We start from the raw sequence: 7,748 nt of genomic DNA on the forward strand, positions 1-7,748 counted from the left end.
GATCCCAACTCAAGGGCGTCCTGCAAGGCCTGCCGTATAGTGCCTAATAGGGTGGCATCCCCAAAGAAGTGTGATGCCCGTTGTTATAGGCAAACTCCACTAAGGGAAGATACTCCTCCCACTGGGTCTGATGATCCATGACGTACATGCGAAGCATATCCTCTAACACCTGATTTACCCTCTCTGTCTGACCATCTGTCTCCGGGTGATAGGCTGTACTGAAATTGAGCTTAGTGCCCATAGCTGCCTGTAATGACTTCCAAAAGGAAGAAGTGAAAAGAGAATCCCTGTCAGATATAATTTTGCAGGGCACGCCATGAAGTCTAACAATGTCTTGCAAGAACACCTGTGCTACTGCTGGAGCTGTGAATGTAGTACGGACTGGTGAAAAGTGAGCTACTTTGGTCAACTTGTCAACTGTCACCAAGATAGCATCATGGCGACGAGAAGACATAGGAAGACCAATGATGAAATCCATGGATATAGTATCCCACTTCCACTCTAGTATAGCATGAGACTGAAGCAACCCTCCTGGATGGCGGTGCTCCGCCTTTACCCTCTGACACTCGAGGCATCGAGCTACTATCTCAGCAATGAGCTGCCGCATTCCCGGCCAATGATACAACTGCCTCAAGTCAGCATGCAACTTCTTAACCCCGGGATGCGCTGCATAAGGAGCTCTATGAGCTTCCGTGACAATGAACTCTCGCAACCCTCCGGAGGAAGGTACATAAATGCGCCCTCTGAGGCGTAACAGTCCATCGGACTCCAAAGAATAATCCACATATTTCCCTTCTAGAGTACCCTGAGAACGTAATACCTGACAAACCTCTGCATATCATCCATCCTCTGACAAGTGCCGAAGTATACGGTCTCTCAAGTCTGTGCCCATGGATATGGTGTAAACCTCGTGACATCTCCTACTCAAGGCATCTGCAACTACATTTTCCCTACCTTTGATGTAGTGAACGTCAAAATCATATTCGCCCAAGAACTCCATCCATCTCCTCTGACGGGCATTAAGGTTCGGCTGAGTGAAGATGTACTGAAGACTCTGATGATCTGAATGCAACTTGAAGTGATGTCCTAAAAGGAAGTGTCTCCACCTCACAAGTGCATGCACTACTGCTGCGAGCTCAAGGTCGTGAGTAGGATAATTAAGTTCACGAGTCTTAAGTTTCCTAGACTCGAAGGCTATGGCCCTACCATCCTGCATAAGAATTGCGCCTAAACCCTCTAGAGAAGCATCTGTACAAACCATGAAATCAACTGTAGGATCTGGTACAACAAGGATAGGAGCGCTAGTAAGTGCCTTCTTGAGTTCCTGAAAGGCCTTCTCGCACTTCTCTGTCCTCTCAAATTTCTTCCCTTTACGCTGAAGAGAAGTAATAGGGTGTGCGACTCTGGAAAATCCCTCGACGAAACGTCGGTAATACCCTGCTAAGCCCATGAAACTCCTGACCTCTGTCACACTGGTAGGCGCTGGCCAATCCATAATAGCCCTAATCTTTTATGGGTCAACTGAGATCCCATCACCGGAAATAACGTGCCCAAGGTACTTAACCTCAGACCGAAAGAAAGCACACTTCGATAGGCTGCCAAACAACTGATTATCCCGCAAACACTACAATACCTGTTTCAGGTGCTCCTCATGCTCCTTCTCATTCTGAGAATATATCAGTATATCATCGAGGAACACAACAACAAAATGGTCCAGAAAGGTATGGAACACCCCATTCATGAGGCTCATAAAAACTGCTGGTGCATTCGTAAGTCCGAACGGGACTACGGTAAACTCATAGTGACCATACCTAGTGCGAAATGCGGTCTTGTGGATATCACTTTCCACTATTCTCAACTGATGGTATCCTGACTTCAGATCTATTTTGGAAAAGACCTTGGCACCCTGAAGCTGGTCGAATAAATCATCAATTCTGGGCAAAGGATATCGGTTCTTGATGGTTACTTTATTCAGCTACCGATAATCCATACATAATCGGAGAGATCCATCCTTCTTCTTAACGAATATGACTGGTGCACCCCAAGGGGATACGCTAGGATGAATATGACCCTTCTCAATAAGTTCCTCAAGCTGAATTTTAAGTTCATTTAGCTCATTTGTGGTCATCCTATAAGGTGCTCTGGAAACTGGTTCGGCTCCTGGTACTAGGTCTATATGAAAGTCAATCTCTCTACGGGGAGGCATTCCCGGTAATTCTGAAGGAAATACATCTGAATATCCCTTAAGGATAGGATGGTCATCGAGCGATGTTTCTTTTTCCTCCTCTTCTCCTCTGTCACTGATAGTGATAGCAAAAAGCTAACATCCCTTCCGCATGCTCCACTTAAGCTGCATTGCGGAGATCATACGAAGAGACACGGGTCTCTGAATCCCGACGATAACTATGGGCGAACCATGATCATCCTCACACTCGATCTTTTTCAGGCGGCAATCCATCTTGGCCTTGTGAGCATAAAGCTAATCCATGCCAAGTACGATTCCGTAAGATCCAAGTGGAGTCACTCTAAGGTCTACTAAAGTGGTGGTCTTGCCAATCTGCAGCTGACATGCCCTAACCTCTGATTCCACTGACACTCTAGCCCCTGAAGCTAATTCCACTTCCCAACTGACACCCTATCTAGTTGCCACTAGCCCGCAATGCTCCACAACCAATGGAGATATAAAGGAGTCAGTAGCTCCCGAATCAAACAAAATAGATACATTGTTACCTTTGATTATACCTGTAGATTCGATAACCGTGGCCTGATGCTCAGCCTGGCGGTTGTCAACCGCTGCGAATACTCTATGGGACCTGCCCATATCACCAACTGTCGGCTCTGAAGCGGCCATCCGCTGACTCCCTGCTACCTGTCCCTGAGGGCAATCCCTCGCCATATGCCCCATGGCTCCACACGTAAAGCAAGCACCCCGTGCCTGGAACTGGGCACCCTGAGGCCTAGAGAATGCCTGACCTCCTGTCCTACTGGATCCGCTGTACCCACCCCTGGAGGACTGCTGAGTCCTCGCTGGCTGTGTGTACTGCCCCTGTGCTCTCTGATCACGTTTCTGTCCTTGAGTCTGCCACTGCTTGGGCTTGGAGCCCTGCTGATACTGTGGAGGCTTCTGCCTCTGGTTCTGTGGTGTCTGTTGTGGAGGAGGGGGTTTGGAGAACCCCTGAGAATTTCGGTTGTTCCCTTTCCAATGTGGTTTCTGGAATCCATAAGTCTGAGGTGCGGGATTTCGGTTCTAAAACCGATCCCTATTGTCCTGTGGTCTAACCTGAATTTCCTCGGCAATCAGTGCCTTCTCTACAGCAACCCGAAGGCTCTCTGGTGCGGACATCCTAACAGGCCCGGTTATACCGGCATTTAATCCCCTGATGAAGCGGTTTACAAGAAGTTTCTCATCCTTTAGATAATCTACATAAGGCAACAACTCAAAGAATTTACTCTCATACTGGGTTACTGACAAGCCTTTTTGTTGGAGATCATGAAATTCGTCTATACGACACTGCCTGAAGTGTTCTGATAGGTACCTCTCACGGAACATCTCTGTGAATATCTCCCAAGTGAGTGTATCAGGAACTAATCCGCATTTGTACTCTTCCTGTCTCCACCAAGTGGAGGCTGTCCCTCTCAGAAGATGAACTGCAACACGTGCTTTCAAGTTGCTCTCATAAGAACGCAACGCAAAGCACCTCTCAAGACTTAGAAGCCATGCCTCGACCTCTACTCCATCTGTAGAACCTCCGAAGGATGGTGGTTGGAGGCGCATGACCTCCCTGATGAGATCCCCTGGATCTCGACGAGCTCTCTCAAAATATACTGGTTCCACCGCTGGAGGTGGTCCTGGCATATGCACAGACTCTGGCTCATTACCACCCTGACTCTCTACAGGAATCGGAGCTGGGCTCCTGCTTCGTTCTCTATCAACAGATCTATGACTCCCAGAGTCATGACTCCTAACCTGAGGGCTCTCTGCTGGGATCCTTTCCTGAACTATGCTAATAAGATTCTGAATGGCTGCTAAGAGGTCTTGGTTAGGTTCATTTGGCTGTTCGGGAGGTGTTCCTGGGTTCTCCTCTGGAACCGATGCCTCCCTCTCTACCTCTTTGCGTGCTATGCGCACACGTCTAGGACCCCGTCCGCGCTTGCGAGCTTGTCGCGTCGTCGGTGGCATCCTAAGAGGAAAATAAGGCGAAACAATTAATTTATTTCTTTTAGAATAAATTCAATTAAATTCAAAAATCAATTTAACATAATAATTTTAAATATTCTAAGGCGAAACGTAAGTGAGTAAGGTTCCTAGTGTGAAAACCTCGCTCTGATACCAAAATGTCATGCCCAAAATTTAGGGCAAAAACGAAACGATTTTTTTTTAAAATACTAATTAATTAACAAGTTCGCTCACACAACAAGCGTTAATGAAATTTCCATAATTATATTCGAGCTAATTCTGAAACGAACCAAGCATCGATAATTTGCTTAATTCTAATTGCGGGAAACTAACTGGTTTAATTTTATCTCCACGAGATACCTAGTCATTAAGTTTATTAACTCAATCATGCTAAGAGATAGGAGAGGAAAATTAATTCAATCTCCAATATGACTAAATAGTCTAAACAACCATTTCAAAATTTTAATGCTCTAATTAAATTAATATTAAGCATTTAACACGCTAAATACATTTGAAATTTATAAGACCAGGCTTTATTCATAAATTTGTATATTTCTTTTTTTTTTCTTTTACTACCTATTAGAAACCAATATAGAGGTATTTAAATATTTAAATCTCTATTAATTACTTACTCCAAATTTTAACCAGAATATATATATATATATATATATATATATATATATATTTACATATATTTATATATTTTAATTCTTTTAAAAAAATAACTTTCCAAAATAATAATCAATATTTTTCCAACCCTAATTAGGGTTCTATTTTTTTATAAATATATTAACAACTCTAAACTATCATTTAAATTTTATTTCATTTACCCTAGCCCTACCCGGGCTAGGGTTTAATCTCTTTATTTTTTTATTGCCACAAAAATTCCACAGGGCCGAACAACGGCAGCAGCCATTTTTTTTATGCAGGGTTTGAAGAAGGCGAAGGCCGTGGGCGCCACTGTGTGAACGCACAGTGGCAGCGCGGCACCACTGTGTGTCCACATAGTGGGCGCCGCTTGCGGCTCGCACCACTGTGTGTCCACACAGTGGCGGCCGCGGCCGACCACTGTGTGTCCACACAGTGGGAGCCGAAGCGGCTCGCACTGTGTGTGCACACAGTGGGCGCCGCGCGGCCCGCACTGTGTGTACACACAGTGGGGTCCGTGTGGATCCCAAAATTCATTTTTTTCTTAATTTAGTTTTTTTTTTTTAATCTAGTTTTTTTTTTTTAATTATATATATATATATATTTATATAAATTTATATATATAAAAGTTTTAAGGGTGAATATATATAAAAATATATATATATTTTTTATAAGATTTACATACAAAATTTTAAACAAGATAACAAAGGGAAAGCATTATGTAAATCAAAATTTCATGTGCACAAATAAATGTATATATATATATATATATAATTGATATATAACTTAGGATCTTTTATTTATTTATTTTAATTGCTGATAAAAGAAATTGAAGTAGATCTTTTGCTAAACTTTTATTCTAACACATTTTTTTCTTAAAATACATCATACTATTCTGAATAAAACACATTCATAGATTTTTCCACTAATAAAACAATTACTTAAAACACCCTTATTCTTTTAAATACTTAGGATCTTTCAGCAAAATAACTCATACTTTTCAACAAGTAGAATATAGATAAAATTTATTTGAAAACTAATTTTTCCATAATACAAAAGAAGCTTTTGCATGCAACTCAAGGAGGCTTTTCTTTTTATGAAACAAAAACAGAAGTAGAAATAAAGCAGGCTTTTTTTACAACTCCAAGATATTCTGCAAATTTTACAGGATGTTTCTTTGTTTAGCTACAACAATAAACCTCAAGACTATTTTCAAGAATTACAACTTGCCTCTCATTTCTATGAATGAGGGCACACTTCTGAATCAAAAATAAAAACAAATATTTGCAAATGGATTTAAGTATCTTCAACAATAATCTTCTGTATCTTTTCATGGTTCCTATTCTCTTCTCCTGACTTTCCTGCATAATAGAAACACAAATATGACCACGGAGTGCTCACCTCCCAGCCTAGGCTAACTGGTAGCCACCCCCGAGCTCGGAGAACCAATTCCTAGACGGGTAACAAACAGGCAAACACATAGAAGGCAAATACATACAGATTTTCAGACACACTCCCAACTTGGCTTCACAACACCACACTTTGGTGATGATCTTTTCAAAGGGTGGTAGTGGACCAATACCCTGAGGAGAACTGCAAGTATGAAATAAACAAGAAGCCACCTCATGGCACAATAATTATATCAAGAATCTCAACCCCTTATTCCTTATGCCCCCCAAAGGCATTCTAGCCTTATTTCCCTCCTTATGACCCCCATTGCACAAACAGGCCATGCAGCAAGGGTCACACAAAGATCCCTTGTGATCGCTCTCAAAAGAGAGTCTCTCACTCGAGGGTTGTCACTGCTACCACCCACAAGATCCTCTTCTCTCCCAAGAGTAAGAGGTCTTGAGAAAACTCCCAAAACACAAACAAATCATAATGCAAAAATACCAAATGAATTTAAAAAAAAAACATTCAAGAACACAGATTTCTTACACCAACATACTTCCAGACATAAGCAAGAAGAAGACATTATAATGAATAATTGAAACCAACCTTAATCTACCCAAAGGTATTATGATATTTGAGGAAGAGCTGCCCAATCCACGAATCTTTTTCCTTCTACCCTTAGTCAATTTTTCTATTCCATCCTATTTTCTTTTCAAAATTTCTCTTGTCTCCAAAAATGGAGAGTGGGTGATTACCCTTCAATTCCCAAAAATCTTGCTTAAGAAGCTCATTCTCTGAGTTCTCACAAGTTTCTAAAAACCAAAAAGGAAAGAAAAACAGAATGCAAAAAGACTCTCATTCCAAAAGGAAAAAATCTTAATTAGATTTAAACTTCTAATTTTCAATTTTCGCTCAACTCAAAAAAGCCAATTTTTAAAGCATTAAAAAGATCATTAAAAAGTAGAAACTTGCCTAAAATTACCCCTAACCCCTAGGTATACCTTATGGGCTTTAGTAAACCCTATTAAACTACCCCTAGGTGTTCATTTAACCCATTTTAAACCCCTTTGAAGTTTATTTTCGGGTCAAACATATGTTTACCACCTTAAATATTATATTCCCAAAGTATTTATGACAACACATTATTTTATTTAAGAAGAACTATAATTAAACACTTTCCCACCAAGAGACCAAATAAAACATTTAAATTTATATCCACACGTGTCAAGTGACACAAATAAAACACTTTTACAAAATAAAACATGAAATTGTCTCATGTGGTTTTACACATTAAATTTAAATAACACTTAACACTCATGCAGTATATACTGTTACGAATAAAATACAACACAAACGGGGTGTTGTCTCTCCAAATAGACAACCCTTGGCTTACGAACATACATAAGTCTAGGTTTGGTTCTCCGTAATTTCCATGTTCACATGGTAAATTCCGTGTGCATCTCAATTTACACATCAGTACTTTCAAATATCCACATATAATATAATTCAAAGGAATAACAATACACATCAT

The sequence above is a fragment of the Cryptomeria japonica genome, chromosome 10 (assembly GCF_030272615.1).
Source record: "Cryptomeria japonica chromosome 10, Sugi_1.0, whole genome shotgun sequence".
Taxonomy (NCBI): Eukaryota; Viridiplantae; Streptophyta; class Pinopsida; order Cupressales; family Cupressaceae; genus Cryptomeria; species Cryptomeria japonica.